At 44.9% G+C, this 19,635-nt stretch overlaps 1 protein-coding gene across 5 annotated transcripts in view; it reads right to left on the reverse strand.

The window, feature by feature from the left end:
• Positions 1 to 19,635, reverse strand: part of LOC115115993 (phospholipid-transporting ATPase IH-like) — a 110,415-nt gene that overhangs the window by 63,679 nt on the left and 27,101 nt on the right. The window lies entirely within an intron of this gene.

Genomic DNA, 19,635 nt, shown 5'->3' on the forward strand with positions numbered 1-19,635 from the left:
CTACCCTATTCCTCATGCAGTGTACTACTGTTGACCAGAGCCCAACCTGGTGACTCTGATCGTCTAAATGTTGTGGACTACCCTATTCCTCATGCAGTGTACTACTGTTGACCAGAGCCCAACCTGGTGACTCTGATCGTCTAAATGTTGTGGACTACCCTATTCCTCATGCAGTGTACTACTGTTGACCAGAGCCCAACCTGGTGACTCTGATCGTCTAAATGTTGTGGACTACCCTATTCCTCATGCAGTGTACTACTGTTGACCAGAGCCCAACCTGGTGACTCTGATCGTCTAAATGTTGTGGACTACCCTATTCCTCATGCAGTGTACTACTGTTGACCAGAGCCCAACCTGGTGACTCTGATCGTCTAAATGTTGTGGACTACCCTATTCCTCATGCAGTGTACTACTGTTGACCAGAGCCCAACCTGGTGACTCTGATCGTCTAAATGTTGTGGACTACCCTATTCCTCATGCAGTGTACTACTGTTGACCAGAGCCCAACCTGGTGACTCTGATCGTCTAAATGTTGTGGACTACCCTATTCCTCATGCAGTGTACTACTGTTGACCAGAGCCCAACCTGGTGACTCTGATCGTCTAAATGTTGTGGACTACCCTATTCCTCATGCAGTGTACTACTGTTGACCAGAGGCCAACCTGGTGACTCTGATCGTCTAAATGTTGTGGACTACCCTATTCCTCATGCAGTGTACTACTGTTGACCAGAGCCCAACCTGGTGACTCTGATCGTCTAAATGTTGTGGACTACCCTATTCCTCATGCAGTGTACTACTGTTGACCAGAGCCCAACCTGGTGACTCTGATCGTCTAAATGTTGTGGACTACCCTATTCCTCATGCAGTGTACTACTGTTGACCAGAGCCCAACCTGGTGACTCTGATCGTCTAAATGTTGTGGACTACCCTATTCCTCATGCAGTGCACTACTGTTGACCAGAGCCCAACCTGGTGACTCTGATCGTCTAAATGTTGTGGACTACCCTATTCCTCATGCAGTGTACTACTGTTGACCAGAGCCCAACCTGGTGACTCTGATCGTCTAAATGTTGTGGACTACCCTATTCCTCATGCAGTGTACTACTGTTGACCAGAGCCCAACCTGGTGACTCTGATCGTCTAAATGTTGTGGACTACCCTATTCCTCATGCAGTGTACTACTGTTGACCAGAGCCCAACCTGGTGACTCTGATCGTCTAAATGTTGTGGACTACCCTATTCCTCATGCAGTGTACTACTGTTGACCAGAGCCCAACCTGGTGACTCTGATCGTCTAAATGTTGTGGACTACCCTATTCCTCATGCAGTGTACTACTGTTGACCAGAGCCCAACCTGGTGACTCTGATCGTCTAAATGTTGTGGACTACCCTATTCCTCATGCAGTGTACTACTGTTGACCAGAGCCCAACCTGGTGACTCTGATCGTCTAAATGTTGTGGACTACCCTATTCCTCATGCAGTGTACTACTGTTGACCAGAGCCCAACCTGGTGACTCTGATCGTCTAAATGTTGTGGACTACCCTATTCCTCATGCAGTGTACTACTGTTGACCAGAGCCCAACCTGGTGACTCTGATCGTCTAAATGTTGTGGACTACCCTATTCCTCATGCAGTGTACTACTGTTGACCAGAGCCCAACCTGGTGACTCTGATCGTCTAAATGTTGTGGACTACCCTATTCCTCATGCAGTGCACTACTGTTGACCAGAGCCCAACCTGGTGACTCTGATCGTCTAAATGTTGTGGACTACCCTATTCCTCATGCAGTGTACTACTGTTGACCAGAGCCCAACCTGGTGACTCTGATCGTCTAAATGTTGTGGACTACCCTATTCCTCATGCAGTGTACTACTGTTGACCAGAGCCCAACCTGGTGACTCTGATCGTCTAAATGTTGTGGACTACCCTATTCCTCATGCAGTGCACTACTGTTGACCAGAGCCCAACCTGGTGACTCTGATCGTCTAAATGTTGTGGACTACCCTATTCCTCATGCAGTGCACTACTGTTGACCAGAGCCCAACCTGGTGACTCTGATCGTCTAAATGTTGTGGACTACCCTATTCCTCATGCAGTGTACTACTGTTGACCAGAGCCCAACCTGGTGACTCTGATCGTCTAAATGTTGTGGACTACCCTATTCCTCATGCAGTGTACTACTGTTGACCAGAGCCCAACCTGGTGACTCTGATCGTCTAAATGTTGTGGACTACCCTATTCCTCATGCAGTGTACTACTGTTGACCAGAGCCCAACCTGGTGACTCTGATCGTCTAAATGTTGTGGACTACCCTATTCCTCATGCAGTGTACTACTGTTGACCAGAGCCCAACCTGGTGACTCTGATCGTCTAAATGTTGTGGACTACCCTATTCCTCATGCAGTGTACTACTGTTGACCAGAGCCCAACCTGGTGACTCTGATCGTCTAAATGTTGTGGACTACCCTATTCCTCATGCAGTGTACTACTGTTGACCAGAGCCCAACCTGGTGACTCTGATCGTCTAAATGTTGTGGACTACCCTATTCCTCATGCAGTGTACTACTGTTGACCAGAGCCCAACCTGGTGACTCTGATCGTCTAAATGTTGTGGACTACCCTATTCCTCATGCAGTGTACTACTGTTGACCAGAGCCCAACCTGGTGACTCTGATCGTCTAAATGTTGTGGACTACCCTATTCCTCATGCAGTGTACTACTGTTCCTCATGACCAGAGCCCAACCTGGTGACTCTGATCGTCTAAATGTTGTGGACTACCCTATTCCTCATGCAGTGTACTACTGTTGACCAGAGCCCAACCTGGTGACTCTGATCGTCTAAATGTTGTGGACTACCCTATTCCTCATGCAGTGCACTACTGTTGACCAGAGCCCAACCTGGTGACTCTGATCGTCTAAATGTTGTGGACTACCCTATTCCTCATGCAGTGCACTACTGTTGACCAGAGCCCAACCTGGTGACTCTGATCGTCTAAATGTTGTGGACTACCCTATTCCTCATGCAGTGTACTACTGTTGACCAGAGCCCAACCTGGTGACTCTGATCGTCTAAATGTTGTGGACTACCCTATTCCTCATGCAGTGCACTACTGTTGACCAGAGCCCAACCTGGTGACTCTGATCGTCTAAATGTTGTGGACTACCCTATTCCTCATGCAGTGCACTACTGTTGACCAGAGCCCAACCTGGTGACTCTGATCGTCTAAATGTTGTGGACTACCCTATTCCTCATGCAGTGTACTACTGTTGACCAGAGCCCAACCTGGTGACTCTGATCGTCTAAATGTTGTGGACTACCCTATTCCTCATGCAGTGTACTACTGTTGACCAGAGCCCAACCTGGTGACTCTGATCGTCTAAATGTTGTGGACTACCCTATTCCTCATGCAGTGTACTACTGTTGACCAGAGCCCAACCTGGTGACTCTGATCGTCTAAATGTTGTGGACTACCCTATTCCTCATGCAGTGCACTACTGTTGACCAGAGCCCAACCTGGTGACTCTGATCGTCTAAATGTTGTGGACTACCCTATTCCTCATGCAGTGCACTACTGTTGACCAGAGCCCAACCTGGTGACTCTGATCGTCTAAATGTTGTGGACTACCCTATTCCTCATGCAGTGCACTACTGTTGACCAGAGCCCAACCTGGTGACTCTGATCGTCTAAATGTTGTGGACTACCCTATTCCTCATGCAGTGCACTACTGTTGACCAGAGCCCAACCTGGTGACTCCGATCGTCAAAATTTGTGCACTAGTTGGGGGGATGGGATGTCATTTAAATTAACTCACTATAAACTCCAATGACGTAAACAAACATTATTTCACAAAAGGTATTTTGGATCTAGTGAGACACCATACTGCTGCAGATCCAGAAATAATCACTAATGAGTAGGAGCTCTTCTACAGGAAACACATACATCTTTTCCCATTCCTTTTTTCCTGGCGATTGAGTTGTTGCATAACGGTGGGATTAAATAGCCTATAAATCCCACCTCCACGGTGACCGTACACACCACATTAAGGGAAAGTGCGGTAAGTTGAGCCACCCTTGTTTCTAGGAAACCATACACAAAATGTATCATTTGACCAAATGTTTAGGAAGAGGTAATCCTTTCCTGGAGTCTGAAGGAAGAAACCACATGGAAAAAGTGGTAAGTTACAGTAGGTCCAAAAACTAGATTTTCACCAAGTCAAATTCAGTGATTGTGTTAGAATTTATGTCTAAACCAAAGTAGATACTTTTAAGATTATATATATATATATATAACAATATATGCATATATATATATATATATATATATAGAATAATCAGTTGGGGTCTCTATAAGCTTCAATATGAGGTACTAAACCTAGCATGAACGTACATACTTGTAGCTGTGTGGGCTAATATAGTCAAAATGCATAATTGAAGGCATTATCACTGGGATATGAGGTAACAACAGGGCCTGGCCTACATTAAGCGTGTTTAAAACAGTGTTTGTTAGGTTTTTAAAAATGCTTAAAATGATTAAAAGACCAACAATTGTGTTGAATTGTGTTTGGGTAATGAAGATAGTCATGGTTTTAAAAATGTAGTGATAATATTTCATTCAGTACAGAAAGGATGCTTACCCTGTTCCATGACTCAACTTACCCCAAACCCAGGTAAGCTGTGCCAAGAGACCACTTTTTTTGGACCGGCTATGTTTTCAAAACTGCAATGTTTACATGAATTCAGATTTTTCCTGAAATATATGTAGATGTCTATGTTAGAAAGAATTCTATATTTCCCTTGACAGAGTGATGTTGAATGTAAAAAAAAAATGGCTCAACTTACCCTACTCTCCCCTACAGTACATACGCTATATACCAGTTATCATGATGAATATTCTCATCATTAATCTTCCTGTTTGATTTGTGGGGGGCATGGGGGGGCATGAGGGGGGCATGGGGGGGGGGGCATGGGTGAGGACCATCCGGAGAATGTGTGTGTGTGTGTGTGTGTGGATGTAGAATGTTTTTCAGCTTTCATTCAATCAATAACATTTATAAAGCCCTTTTACATCTGCAGATGTCACAAAGTGCTTATACATATACCCAGCCTAAAACCCTGAACAGCAACAATGCAGATGTAGAAGCACGGTGGCTAGGAAAAAGGCAGGAACCTAGGGGTTCCTCTTCTGGCTGTGAAAAGAAACCTAGAGAGGAACCAGGCTCTGAGGGGTGGCCTGTCCTCTTCTGGCTGTGAAAAGAAACCTAGAGAGGAACCAGGCTCTGAGGGGTGGCCAGTCCTCTTCTGGCTGTGAAAAGAAACCTAGAGAGGAACCAGGCTCTGAGGGGTGGCCTGTCCTCTTCTGGCTGTGAAAAGAAACCTAGAGAGGAACCAGGCTCTGAGGGGTGGCCTGTCCTCTTCTGGCTGTGAAAAGAAACCTAGAGAGGAACCAGGCTCTGAGGGGTGGCCTGTCCTCCTCTGGCTGTGAAAAGAAACCTAGAGAGGAACCAGGCTCTGAGGGGTGGCCAGTCCTCTTCTGGCTGTGAAAAGAAACCTAGAGAGGAACCAGGCTCTGAGGGGTGGCCAGTCCTCTTCTGGCTGTGCCGGGTGGAGATTAGAAACCTAGAGAGGAACCAGGCTCTGAGGGGTGGCCTGTCCTCTTCTGGCTGTGCCGGGTGGAGATTAGAAACCTAGAGAGGAACCAGGCTCTGAGGGGTGGCCTGTCCTCTTCTGGCTGTGAAAAGAAACCTAGAGAGGAACCAGGCTCTGAGGGGTGGCCTGTCCTCTTCTGGCTGTGAAAAGAAACCTAGAGAGGAACCAGGCTCTGAGGGGTGGCCAGTCCTCTTCTGGCTGTGAAAAGAAACCTAGAGAGGAACCAGGCTCTGAGGGGTGGCCTGTCCTCTTCTGGCTGTGAAAAGAAACCTAGAGAGGAACCAGGCTCTGAGGGGTGGCCAGTCCTCTTCTGGCTGTGCCGGGTGGAGATTAGAAACCTAGAGAGGAACCAGGCTCTGAGGGGTGGCCTGTCCTCTTCTGGCTGTGCCGGGTGGAGATTAGAAACCTAGAGAGGAACCAGGCTCTGAGGGGTGGCCTGTCCTCTTCTGGCTGTGCTGGGTGGAGATTATAAGAGTAAATGGCCATTAAGGTCAGATCGTTCTTCAAGATATTCTAACGTTCATAGATGACCAGCAGGGTCAAATAATAATCACAGTGGATATATATGGTGCAACAGGTCAGCACCTCAGGAGTAAATGTCAGCTGACTTTTCATAGCCGCCGAGCATTCAGAGGTTCGAGACAGCTGGTCCGGGACAAGGTAGCATGACCAGTGAACATGTCAGGGTTCCATAACCGCAGGCAGAACAGCAGAAACTGGATCAGTAGCACAACAAAGACACGTTTCGGTGGACGGCATGGCTATTGGCAACACGTGCCAACACACTCAAAAACAGCCATAGATATTACACAGACCTGCCAGACACTGCAGGGTGCTTCTCTAAATGGGACATAGTCCCTGTCTCCACTCTGTAATATCTGCTATGTGGTTATTATGACACTGCAATCTGTTCCACAGTAACACCCATAGAGATCCTATTAAATTCTAATTCCTAATTCTATGGTAGCGCCACTGTTTTGACCCTAGTCCTGTCTGACATCAGAGTAGATAACAGGATAATAGCGGCCCTTAATATCAGTCATATTGATTGTTTAATCTCTGTCTGGAAAGACAAATCCTTTCCCCTGTATGCGACCAGAGTAATCACAACAGGAATCTTTGAGATGGTAATGTAGGGGGAATGTTAATCTTCTCTCAGACGCAAGCTAGGGCATCGCAGGCAAAGCAGGCACACACACACACACACACGCACACACACACACACACACACACACACACACACACACACACACACACACACACACACACACACACACACACAAAGGGCAGGCACCAGGGTGTTTCGTTCCCATGGAGACCAGCTTACAAGGTCTCAGGAATAGATTGAATGGTAATTAGTATAATGATTAAAGATGATAGCTTTGGCTATGATTTAAATGTTCATAAATATTATTATAAAAACTGGTTGTTTGGATCCTGGATGCTGATTGGACGAGCAGCGTTCCAAGCCGTTCTGTGTTGGCCGTCACAGACAGGCCTATGCCTGCTAACAGTTCCAACTGACAGTTATCACTGCACCTCCATCATAATATCATGTTCATGTTGCTGTCACAATTATCTCTTGTATATATCGGGTACATTATTTCCCATTGCCTAGCATTTAGTTTGGTACAGCGGGGGTTAATATAAGCCTAGCATTTAGTTTGGTACAGCGGGGGTTAATATAAACCTAGCATTTAGTTTGGTACAGCGGGGGTTAATATAAACCTATCATTTAGTTTGGTACAGCAGGGGTTAATATAAACCTATCATTTAGTTTGGTACAGCGGGGGTTAATATAAACCTATCATTTAGTTTAGTTTGGTACAGCGGGGGTTAATATAAAGCTATCATTTAGTTTGGTACAGCGGGGGTTAATATAAACCTATCATTTAGTTTAGTTTGGTACAGCGGGGGTTAATATAAAGCTATCATTTAGTTTGGTACAGCGGGGGTTAATATAAACCTATCATTTAGTTTGGTACAGCAGGGTTAATATAAGCCTCACTGTCTGCCTGTCTGACCTCGGAAACAATGTTTTACTAACCAGATTTGTGTCTGGACTTTATCTTCTGGTGGAAGAATGACATTGTATGAATTGGCTCATTAAAATAAAATGTAAATGAAAATATTTAATTCATCATTGTTATTTTGATATGTTGTAAAAGCAAAAAGGCATGTTTGGCAGAGTTGTGAGGCGAGGTAGCTATCGGGCAAAACAACACCATTTACCTGTGAGTGTATTCATGATACAGGTAGCTATCGCGTCGGGCAAAACAACACCATTTACCTGTGAGTGTATTCATGATACAGGTAGCTATCGCGTCGGGCAAAACAACACCATTTACCTGTGAGTGTATTCATGATACAGGTAGCTATCTCGTCAGGCAAAACAACACCATTTACCTGTGAGTGTATTCATGATACAGGTAGCTATCGCGTCAGGCAAAACAACACCATTTACCTGTGAGTGTATTCATGATACAGGTAGCTATCGCGTCGGGCAAAACAACACCATTTACCTGTGAGTGTATTCATGATACAGGTAGCTATCTCGTCAGGCAAAACAACACCATTTACCTGTGAGTGTATTCATGATACAGGTAGCTATCGCGTCGGGCAAAACAACACCATTTACCTGTGAGTGTATTCATGATACAGGTAGCTATCGCGTCAGGCAAAACAACACCATTTACCTGTGAGTGTATTCATGATACAGCGCTGCCTCTTGTGCTTTTTTGCTTTCATTACACAGAAGAGGGATGAGTTCACAAACTAGCTCACATACTAGTTCATATGCTAGCCATACTAGCTAACATAAAATGCATTCGGAAATTATTCAGACCCCTTGACTTTTTCCATATTTTGTTACAGGCTTATTATGAAATAGATTAAATATTCTTTCCCCCCTCATCAATCTACATGCAATGCCCCATAATGACCATGATCAATCTACATGCAATGCCCCATAATGACCATGATCAATCTATATGCAATGCCCCATAATGACCATGATCAATCTACATGCAATGCCCCATAATGACCATGATCAATCTATATGCAATGCCCCATAATGACCATGATCAATCTACATGCAATGCCCCATAATGACCATGATCAATCTATATGCAATGCCCCATAATGACCATGATCAATCTACATGCAATGCCCCATAATGACCATGATCAATCTACATGCAATGCCCCATAATGACCATGATCAATCTACATGCAATGCCCCATAATGACCATGATCAATCTACATGCAATGCCCCATAATGACCATGATCAATCTATATGCAATGCCCATGATCAATCTACATGCAATGCCCCATAATGACCATGCAGCCACAAGGTCCTTTTGATGCTGCACTCGTGTAACAGGTGGTCAGCCTGCCACGCAGTCTCCTCGTGGATTGCAATGTAATCGACGTCCAAAAAGGCCGATTACCGATTTTTATGAGAACCTGAAATCGGCCATAATGAAATCGGCCATGCCGATTAATCGGTCGATCTCTAATCAAGGCACCCACTTTGAAGATGAGTAATGCTTCAGCAGCATCCGTTTCTACTTCCACTACTTCATCCTTTTCCAGATATGAAAGGAGTCATCCGTCAGATGGTTGTCATATGCTGTGGTTGGGTCAATCTGAATGAATCTGTTGTGCCAATTGAGTCCCCTTGTCGCCATGACAAAAGTGCCCCCTTAAACCATTTAAATATATGAAATGACATTTGGAATGTGTCAAAGGCTATTGTTTATGATGTTGTAAACATATTGTTCTTTAATAATAGTCTATATTGTTGTATGGGTGAAATGAAAAGTATTGTGTAATCTCTGCTTTGCCTTGCCCTATTGAATAGAAAGTATTTCTTATAGCCCAACTATTCTCTTTCTTTTATCATTTGAACACATTGAGCATGTACAATGTCATTCCTGTGGTAGTCTACTTAGGCAAACCATCTTCATTCTCACAATGTCACCTCCAAGTGCTACTCAGACCTTCTGGGAGAAAAGTAGTTTAGTACCTTCTCGTTAGTAGTAGTTGTGTGTATGTTTTAAGCTAAGGATCCCATCATCTGTCGCCAGACACTTCACCACCTAGATTATAAGGGTTGGATTTGTGATAAACAATTTAATGTCAGCGCAAGGCATGTACAAAATCAAGTACAATGATTAGCCTCATATACATTGTCTACTGGTATCGTTTATTGTTTGGAGAACATATAGCTGAACAATATGTAAACAATGTGTGTGTTAAGCTTTTCTCTGCTTCAGATGCACAAAGTCAAGGGGTGCATTGCAAATGCCAATAAGGCTAATGACATCATACGGTGGTTCCTAACTTCGGTCCTCGTAATAATACAGTTTTACACCACAAGCATTTCGCTACACCTGAAATAACATCTGCTAAACACGTGTATGTGACATAACATTTGATTTATTGGGGGTACTCAAGGACCGGAGATGAGAACCACTGCTGTAGACCTACGACTGTATTGGATTGGGGGTACTCAAGGACCGGAAGTGAGAACCACTGCTGTAGACCTACGACTGTATTGGATTGGGGGTACTCAAGGACCGGAGGTGAGAACCACTGCCGTAGACCTACGACTGTATTGGATTGGGGGTACTCAAGGACCGGAGTTGAGAACCACTGCTGTAGACCTACGACTGTATTGGATTGGGGGTACTCAAGGACCGGAGGTGAGAACCAGTGCTGTAGACCTACGACTGTATTGGATTGGGGGTACTCAAGGACCGGAGTTAAGAACCACTGCTGTAGACCTACGACTGTATTGGATTGGGGGTACTCAAGGACCGGAGTTGAGAACCACTGCCATAGACCTACGACTGTATTGGATTGGGGGTACTCAAGGACCGGAGTTGAGAACCAGTGCTGTAGACCTACGACTGTATTGGATTGGGGGTACTCAAGGACCGGAGGTGAGAACCACTGCTGTAGACCTACGACTGTATTGGATTGGGGGTACTCAAGGACCGGAGGTGAGAACCACTGCTGTAGACCTACGACTGTATTGGATTGGGGGTACTCAAGGACCGGAGGTGAGAACCACTGCTGTAGACCTACGACTGTATTGGATTGGGGGTACTCAAGGACCGGAGTTGAGAACCACTGCTGTAGACCTACGACTGTATTGGATTGGGGGTACTCAAGGACCGGAGGTGAGAACCAGTGCTGTAGACCTACGACTGTATTGGATTGGGGGTACTCAAGGACCGGAGGTGAGAACCAGTGCTGTAGACCTACGACTGTATTGGATTGGGGGTACTCAAGGACCGGAGATGAGAACCACTGCTGTAGACCTACGACTGTATTGGATTGGGGGTACTCAAGGACCGGAGATGAGAACCACTGCTGTAGACCTACGACTGTATTGGATTGCATGCCATTATCAGCTGCAAAAGGACTTCACATGGATATCATGAAAAAATTGTGACAATCAAATAATGCAACACAAACAAATTAGCAACAGATTCCCTTCCCCTCTATTGCAGGATTGTGATCTGTGATTCATCAACACTAGTTCATCTTGAATAATAGTTAAGGTAACAATGAAAACAAGTTTAAAACACTTAACTTAACAAATTAATTTCAACGTGTACAAGTAAGCTAACTCATACAGTGGGGAGAACAAGTATTTGATACACTCCCGATTTTGCAGGTTTTCCTACTTACAAAGCATGTAGAAGTCTGTAATTTTTTAGCATAGGTACACTTCAACTGTGAGAGACTGAATCTAAAACAAAAATCCAGAAAATCACATTGTATGATTTTTAAGTAATTAATTTGCATTTTATTGCATGACATAAGTATTTGATCACCTACCAACCAGTAAGAATTCCGGCTCTCACAGACCTGTTAGTTTTTCTTTAAGAATCCCTCCTGTTTTCCACTCATTACCTGTGTTAACTGCACCTGTTTGAACTCGTTACCTGTATAAAAGACACCTGTCCACACACTCAATCAAACAGACTCCAACTTCTCCACAATGCCCAAGACCAGAGAGCTGTGTAAGGACATCAGGGGTAAAATTGTAGACCTGCACAAGGCTGGGATGGGCTACAGGACAATAGCTGCTTGATGAGAAGGCAACAACTGTTGGCGCAATTATTAGAAAATGGAAGAAGTTCAAGATGACGGTCAATCACCCTCGGTCTGGGGCTCCATGCAAGATCTCACCTCGTGGGGCATCAATGATCATGAGGAAGGTGAGGGATCAGCCCAGAACTACATGGCAGGACCTGGTCAATGACCTGAAGAGAGCTGGGACCACAGTCTCAAAGAAAACCATTAGTAACACACTACGCCGTCATGGATTAAAATCCTGCAGCACACGCAAGGTCCCACTGCTCAAGCCAGCGCATGTCCAGGCCCGTCTGAAGTTTGCCAATGACCATCTGGATGATCCAGAGGAGGAATGGGAGAAGGTCATGTGGTCTGAGACAGAAATAGAGCTTTTTGGTCTAAACTCCACTCGCCATGTTTGGAGGAGGAAGACGGATGAGTACAAGTCCAAGAACACCATCCCAACCGTGATAATGATGTGTAGTAGACTGGAGAGTAGAAGGCCCATTACTAGGGCAGTCATAATGATGTGTAGTAGACTGGAGAGTAGAAGGCCCATTACTAGGGCAGTCATAATGATGTGTAGTAGACTAGAGAGTAGAAGGCCCATTACTAGGGCAGTCATAATGATGTGTAGTAGACTGGAGAGTAGAAGAACCATTACTAGGGCAGTCATAATGATGTGTAGTAGACTGGAGAGTAGAAGGCCCATTACTAGGACAGTCATAATGATGTGTAGTAGACTAGAGAGTAGAAGGCCCATTACTAGGGCAGTCATAATGATGTGTAGTAGACTGGAGAGTAGAAGGCCCATTACTAGGACAGTCATAATGATGTGTAGTAGACTGGAGAGTAGAAGGCCCATTTCTAGGACAGTCATAATGATGTGTAGTAGACTGGAGAGTAGAAGGTCCATTACTAGGGCAGTCATAATGATGTGTAGTAGACTAGAGAGTAGAAGGACCATTACTAGGGCAGTCATAATGATGTGTAGTAGACTGGAGAGTAGAAGGCCCATTACTAGGACAGTCATAATGATGTGTAGTAGACTGGAGAGTAGAAGGCCCATTACTAGGACAGTCATAATGATGTGTAGTAGACTGGAGAGTAGAAGGCCCATTACTAGGGCAGTCATAATGATGTGTAGTAGACTGGAGAGTAGAAGGCCCATTACTAGGGCAGTCATAATGATGTGTAGTAGACTGGAGAGTAGAAGGCCCATTACTAGGGCAGTCATAATGATGTGTAGTAGACTGGAGAGTAGAAGGCCCATTACTAGGACAGTCATAATGATGTGTAGTAGACTGGAGAGTAGAAGGCCCATTACTAGGACAGTCATAATGATGTGTAGTAGACTAGAGAGTAGAAGGCCCATTACTAGGGCAGTCATAATGATGTGTAGTAGACTGGAGAGTAGAAGGCCCATTACTAGGGCAGTCATAATGATGTGTAGTAGACTGGAGAGTAGAAGGCCCATTACTAGGACAGTCATAATGATGTGTAGTAGACTGGAGAGTAGAAGGCCCATTACTAGGGCAGTCATAATGATGTGTAGTAGACTAGAGAGTAGAAGGCCCATTACTAGGACAGTCATAATGATGTGTAGTAGACTGGAGAGTAGAAGGCCCATTACTAGGACAGTCATAATGATGTGTAGTAGACTAGAGAGTAGAAGGCCCATTACTAGGGCAGTCATAATGATGTGTAGTAGACTGGAGAGTAGAAGGCCCATTACTAGGACAGTCATAATGATGTGTAGTAGACTGGAGAGTAGAAGGCCCATTTCTAGGACAGTCATAATGATGTGTAGTAGACTGGAGAGTAGAAGGTCCATTAGTAGGGCAGTCATAATGATGTGTAGTAGACTAGAGAGTAGAAGGACCATTACTAGGGCAGTCATAATGATGTGTAGTAGACTGGAGAGTAGAAGGCCCATTACTAGGACAGTCATAATGATGTGTAGTAGACTGGAGAGTAGAAGGCCCATTACTAGGACAGTCATAATGATGTGTAGTAGACTGGAGAGTAGAAGGCCCATTACTAGGGCAGTCATAATGATGTGTAGTAGACTGGAGAGTAGAAGGCCCATTACTAGGGCAGTCATAATGATGTGTAGTAGACTGGAGAGTAGAAGGCCCATTACTAGGGCAGTCATAATGATGTGTAGTAGACTGGAGAGTAGAAGGCCCATTACTAGGACAGTCATAATGATGTGTAGTAGACTGGAGAGTAGAAGGCCCATTACTAGGACAGTCATAATGATGTGTAGTAGACTAGAGAGTAGAAGGCCCATTACTAGGGCAGTCATAATGATGTGTAGTAGACTGGAGAGTAGAAGGCCCATTACTAGGGCAGTCATAATGATGTGTAGTAGACTGGAGAGTAGAAGGCCCATTACTAGGGCAGTCATAATGATGTGTAGTAGACTGGAGAGTAGAAGGCCCATTACTAGGGCAGTCATAATGATGTGTAGTAGACTGGAGAGTAGAAGGCCCATTACTAGGGCAGTCATAATGATGTGTAGTAGACTGGAGAGTAGAAGGCCCATTACTAGGGCAGTCATAATGATGTGTAGTAGACTGGAGAGTAGAAGGCCCATTACTAGGGCAGTCATAATGATGTGTAGTAGACTGGAGAGTAGAAGGCCCATTACTAGGACAGTCATAATGATGTGTAGTAGACTGGAGAGTAGAAGAACCATTACTAGGGCAGTCATAATGATGTGTAGTAGACTGGAGAGTAGAAGGCCCATTACTAGGACAGTCATAATGATGTGTAGTAGACTGGAGAGTAGAAGGCCCATTACTAGGGCAGTCATAATGATGTGTAGTAGACTGGAGAGTAGAAGGCCCATTACTAGGACAGTCATAATGATGTGTAGTAGACTGGAGAGTAGAAGGCCCATTACTAGGGCAGTCATAATGATGTGTAGTAGACTAGAGAGTAGAAGGCCCATTACTAGGACAGTCATAATGATGTGTAGTAGACTGGAGAGTAGAAGGCCCATTACTAGGACAGTCATAATGATGTGTAGTAGACTAGAGAGTAGAAGGCCCATTACTAGGGCAGTCATAATGATGTGTAGTAGACTGGAGAGTAGAAGGCCCATTACTAGGGCAGTCATAATGATGTGTAGTAGACTGGAGAGTAGAAGGCCCATTACTAGGACAGTCATAATGATGTGTAGTAGACTAGAGAGTAGAAGGCCCATTACTAGGGCAGTCATAATGATGTGTAGTAGACTGGAGAGTAGAAGGCCCATTACTAGGGCAGTCATAATGATGTGTAGTAGACAGGAGAGTAGAAGGCCCATTACTAGGGCAGTCATAATGATGTGTAGTAGACTGGAGAGTAGAAGGCCCATTACTAGGGCAGTCATAATGATGTGTAGTAGACTGGAGAGTAGAAGAACCATTACTAGGGCAGTCATAATGATGTGTAGTAGACTGGAGAGTAGAAGGCCCATTACTAGGGCAGTCATAATGATGTGTAGTAGACTGGAGAGTAGAAGGCCCATTACTAGGGCAGTCATAATGATGTGTAGTAGACTGGAGAGTAGAAGGCCCATTACTAGGGCAGTCATAATGATGTGTAGTAGACTGGAGAGTAGAAGGCCCATTACTAGGGCAGTCATAATGATGTGTAGTAGACTGGAGAGTAGAAGGCCCATTACTAGGACAGTCATAATGATGTGTAGTAGACTGGAGAGTAGAAGGCCCATTACTAGGGCAGTCATAATGATGTGTAGTAGACTGGAGAGTAGAAGGCCCATTACTAGGGCAGTCATAATGATGTGTAGTAGACTGGAGAGTAGAATAACCATTACTAGGGCAGTCATAATGATGTGTAGTAGACTGGAGAGTAGAAGGCCCATTACTAGGGCAGTCATAATGATGTGTAGTAGACTAGAGAGTAGAAGGCCCATTACTAGGGCAGTCATAATGATGTGTAGTAGACTGGAGAGTAGAAGGCCCATTACTAGGACAGTCATAATGATGTGTAGTAGACTGGAGAGTAGAAGGCCCATTACTAGGGCAGTCATAATGATGTGTAGTAGACTGGAGAGTAGAAGGCCCATTACTAGGACAGTCATAATGATGTGTAGTAGACTGGAGAGTAGAAGGCCCATTACTAGGGCAGTCATAATGATGTGTAGTAGACTGGAGAGTAGAAGGCCCATTACTAGGACAGTCATAATGATGTGTAGTAGACTGGAGAGTAGAAGGCCCATTACTAGGACAGTCATAATGATGTGTAGTAGACTGGAGAGTAGAAGGCCCATTACTAGGACAGTCATAATGATGTGTGGTAGACTGGAGAGTAGAAGGCCCATTACTAGGGCAGTCATAATGATGTGTAGTAGACTGGAGAGTAGAAGGCCCATTACTAGGACAGTCATAATGATGTGTAGTAGACTGGAGAGTAGAAGGCCCATTACTAGGGCAGTCATAATGATGTGTAGTAGACTGGAGAGTAGAAGGACCATTACTAGGGCAGTCATAATGATGTGTAGTAGACTGGAGAGTAGAAGGCCCATTACTAGGGCAGTCATAATGATGTGTAGTAGACTGGAGAGTAGAAGAACCATTACTAGGGCAGTCATAATGATGTGTAGTAGACTAGAGAGTAGAAGGCCCATTACTAGGGCAGTCATAATGATGTGTAGTAGACTAGAGAGTAGAAGGACCATTACTAGGGCAGTCATAATGATGTGTAGTAGACTAGAGAGTAGAAGGACCATTACTAGGGCAGTCATAATGATGTGTAGTAGACTGGAGAGTAGAAGGCCCATTACTAGGGCAGTCATAATGATGTGTAGTAGACTGGAGAGTAGAAGGCCCATTACTAGGGCAGTCATAATGATGTGTAGTAGACTGGAGAGTAGAAGGCCCATTACTAGGGCAGTCATAATGATGTGTAGTAGACTGGAGAGTAGAAGGCCCATTACTAGGACAGTCATAATGATGTGTGGAAGACTGGAGAGTAGAAGGCCCATTACTAGGACAGTCATAATGATGTGTGGAAGACTGGAGAGTAGAAGGCCCATTACTAGGGCAGTCATAATGATGTGTAGTAGACTGGAGAGTAGAAGGCCCATTACTAGGGCAGTCATAATGATGTGTAGTAGACTGGAGAGTAGAAGGCCCATTACTAGGACAGTCATAATGATGTGTGGAAGACTGGAGAGTAGAAGGCCCATTACTAGGACAGTCATAATGATGTGTGGAAGACTGGAGAGTAGAAGGCCCATTACTAGGACAGTCATAATGATGTGTAGTAGACTGGAGAGTAGAAGGCCCATTACTAGGGCAGTCATAATGATGTGTAGTAGACTGGAGAGTAGAAGGCCCATTACTAGGACAGTCATAATGATGTGTAGTAGACTGGAGAGTAGAAGGCCCATTACTAGGTCAGTCATAATGATGTGTGGAAGACTGGAGAGTAGAAGGCCCATTACTAGGGCAGTCATAATGATGTGTAGTAGACTGGAGAGTAGAAGGCCCATTACTAGGGCAGTCATAATGATGTGTAGTAGACTGGAGAGTAGAAGGCCCATTACTAGGACAGTCATAATGATGTGTAGTAGACTGGAGAGTAGAAGGCCCATTACTAGGACAGTCATAATGATGTGTAGTAGACTGGAGAGTAGAAGGCCCATTACTAGGACAGTCATAATGATGTGTAGTAGACTGGAGAGTAGAAGGCCCATTACTAGGGCAGTCATAATGATGTGTAGTAGACTGGAGAGTAGAAGGCCCATTACTAGGGCAGTCATAATGATGTGTAGTAGACTGGAGAGTAGAAGGCCCATTACTAGGGCAGTCATAATGATGTGTAGTAGACTGGAGAGTAGAAGGCCCATTACTAGGACAGTCATAATGATGTGTAGTAGACTAGAGAGTAGAAGGCCCATTACTAGGACAGTCATAATGATGTGTAGTAGACTAGAGAGTAGAAGGCCCATTACTAGGGCAGTCATAATGATGTGTAGTAGACTGGAGAGTAGAAGGCCCATTACTAGGACAGTCATAATGATGTGTAGTAGACTGGAGAGTAGAAGGCCCATTACTAGGGCAGTCATAATGATGTGTAGTAGACTGGAGAGTAGAAGGCCCATTACTAGGGCAGTCATAATGATGTGTAGTAGACTGGAGAGTAGAAGGCCCATTACTAGGACAGTCATAATGATGTGTAGTAGACTGGAGAGTAGAAGGCCCATCCTGTCAAATCCAAGATGGCGTAGAAGTCAGATGTCTTAGTCTTTGTCTTGTCTCATTCCATGTATATATCTTTCTATATCTTTTTATTCGCATTCTTTTTAATATTTTTCCTAAACCTCAACTTCAAAATACTCTCCTTTCTATTTACTTCCGGACTTTAATACCTCGTCTGAAGCTAGCTGGCTAACTAGCTACCAGCTATCAGCTATCAGTCAGCTAACTACTGCTAGCGGTCATCAGCTAACCTTTAGCTCGGAAAGCTCTCACCAGTTCGTACAACACATTTCAAACCAGAGCATACCGGACCTATTTTTCTCACCATATCCCCAGATTCCTACCGCAAACTCTGAACCTTTTCATCTGGATAATCGCAGCTAGCTAACCGCAACCCGGGTTGACTACTCCTGGCTAACGCTTCAGTCCCGGAGCGAGCACCAACTAGCCTGGAGCTAGCCCATGCTAGACCCATCTCCCGGCTTGGGCTCCCGGGCTACTCCTGAAGCTCACTCCTCGGCTACAATTTCCGGATCCCTGCTACTGCCGGTACTGGGCACGGAACCCCGCCGATCCTTCACGACTGGAAAACCGACATAATCTGCCTGAGAATCCCAACAGGCCCCTCATGTGCGACGTCCCCTGAAGGCCAATTTTGCTAACCGCGGCCTGCTAGCTACCTAGAGCATATTGGACTGTTAGCTGATCTATTTTGCAAATTGGACTTGGACCCCTCTGTTACTAATTCCACAACTGGTCTATCGATGTCACCGCACGAGGAGGCAAAAACAGACTTTCCCCCATCGCGACGTCCCTCTATGGCCCTTATGCTAGCTGGCTAGCCCCGGCCTGCTAACTGCTAGCTTGCTAGCCCCGGCCTGCTAACTGTCTGAATCGCCGTGTCCACAGCCAGCCTAACCACTCACTGGACCCATAAGATCACTTGGCAACGCATGCCTCTCCCTAATATCAAAATGCCTTGTCCATTACTGTCCTTGTTAGTGATTACTGTCTTATTTCACTGTAGAGCTTCTAGCCCTGCACAATATGCCTGAAGCAACGATGTTGTTCCACCTCCCACATATGCGATCACATCACCTGGTTTAAACGTCTCTAGAGACTATATCTCTCTCATCATTACTCAATGCCTAGGTTTACCTCCAATGTACTATCTTCATACCATACCTTTGTCTGTACATTATGCCTTGATTCTATGCTATTGTGCCCAGAAACCTGCTCCCTTTACTCTCTGTTCTGAACGTGCTAGGCGGCCAGTTCTTATAGCCTTTAGCCGTACCCTTATCCTACTGTTCCTCTGTTCCTCTCCACTCCTACTCCCCAGGTGCTCTCATTTGTTGACTTCTGTAACCGGTAAAAGCCTTGGTTTCATGCATGTTAACATTAGAAGCCTACTCCCTAAATGTGCTTTATTCACTGCTTTAGCACATTCTGCCAACCTGGATGTCTTAGCCGTGTCTGAATCCTGGCTTAGGAAAACCACCAAAAACCCTGAAATGTCCATCCCTAACTATAACATTTTCTGCCCAGATAGAACTGCCAAAGGGGGCGGTGTTGTGTTAACTGTGTTAACTAACCTCCAGATGAGCTTCAATGCCATACAACTCTCCTTTCATGGCCTCCAACTGCTCTTGAATGCAAGTACAACTAAATGCATGCTC

The sequence above is a fragment of the Oncorhynchus nerka genome, linkage group LG3 (assembly GCF_034236695.1).
Source record: "Oncorhynchus nerka isolate Pitt River linkage group LG3, Oner_Uvic_2.0, whole genome shotgun sequence".
Lineage (NCBI taxonomy): Eukaryota > Metazoa > Chordata > Actinopteri > Salmoniformes > Salmonidae > Oncorhynchus > Oncorhynchus nerka.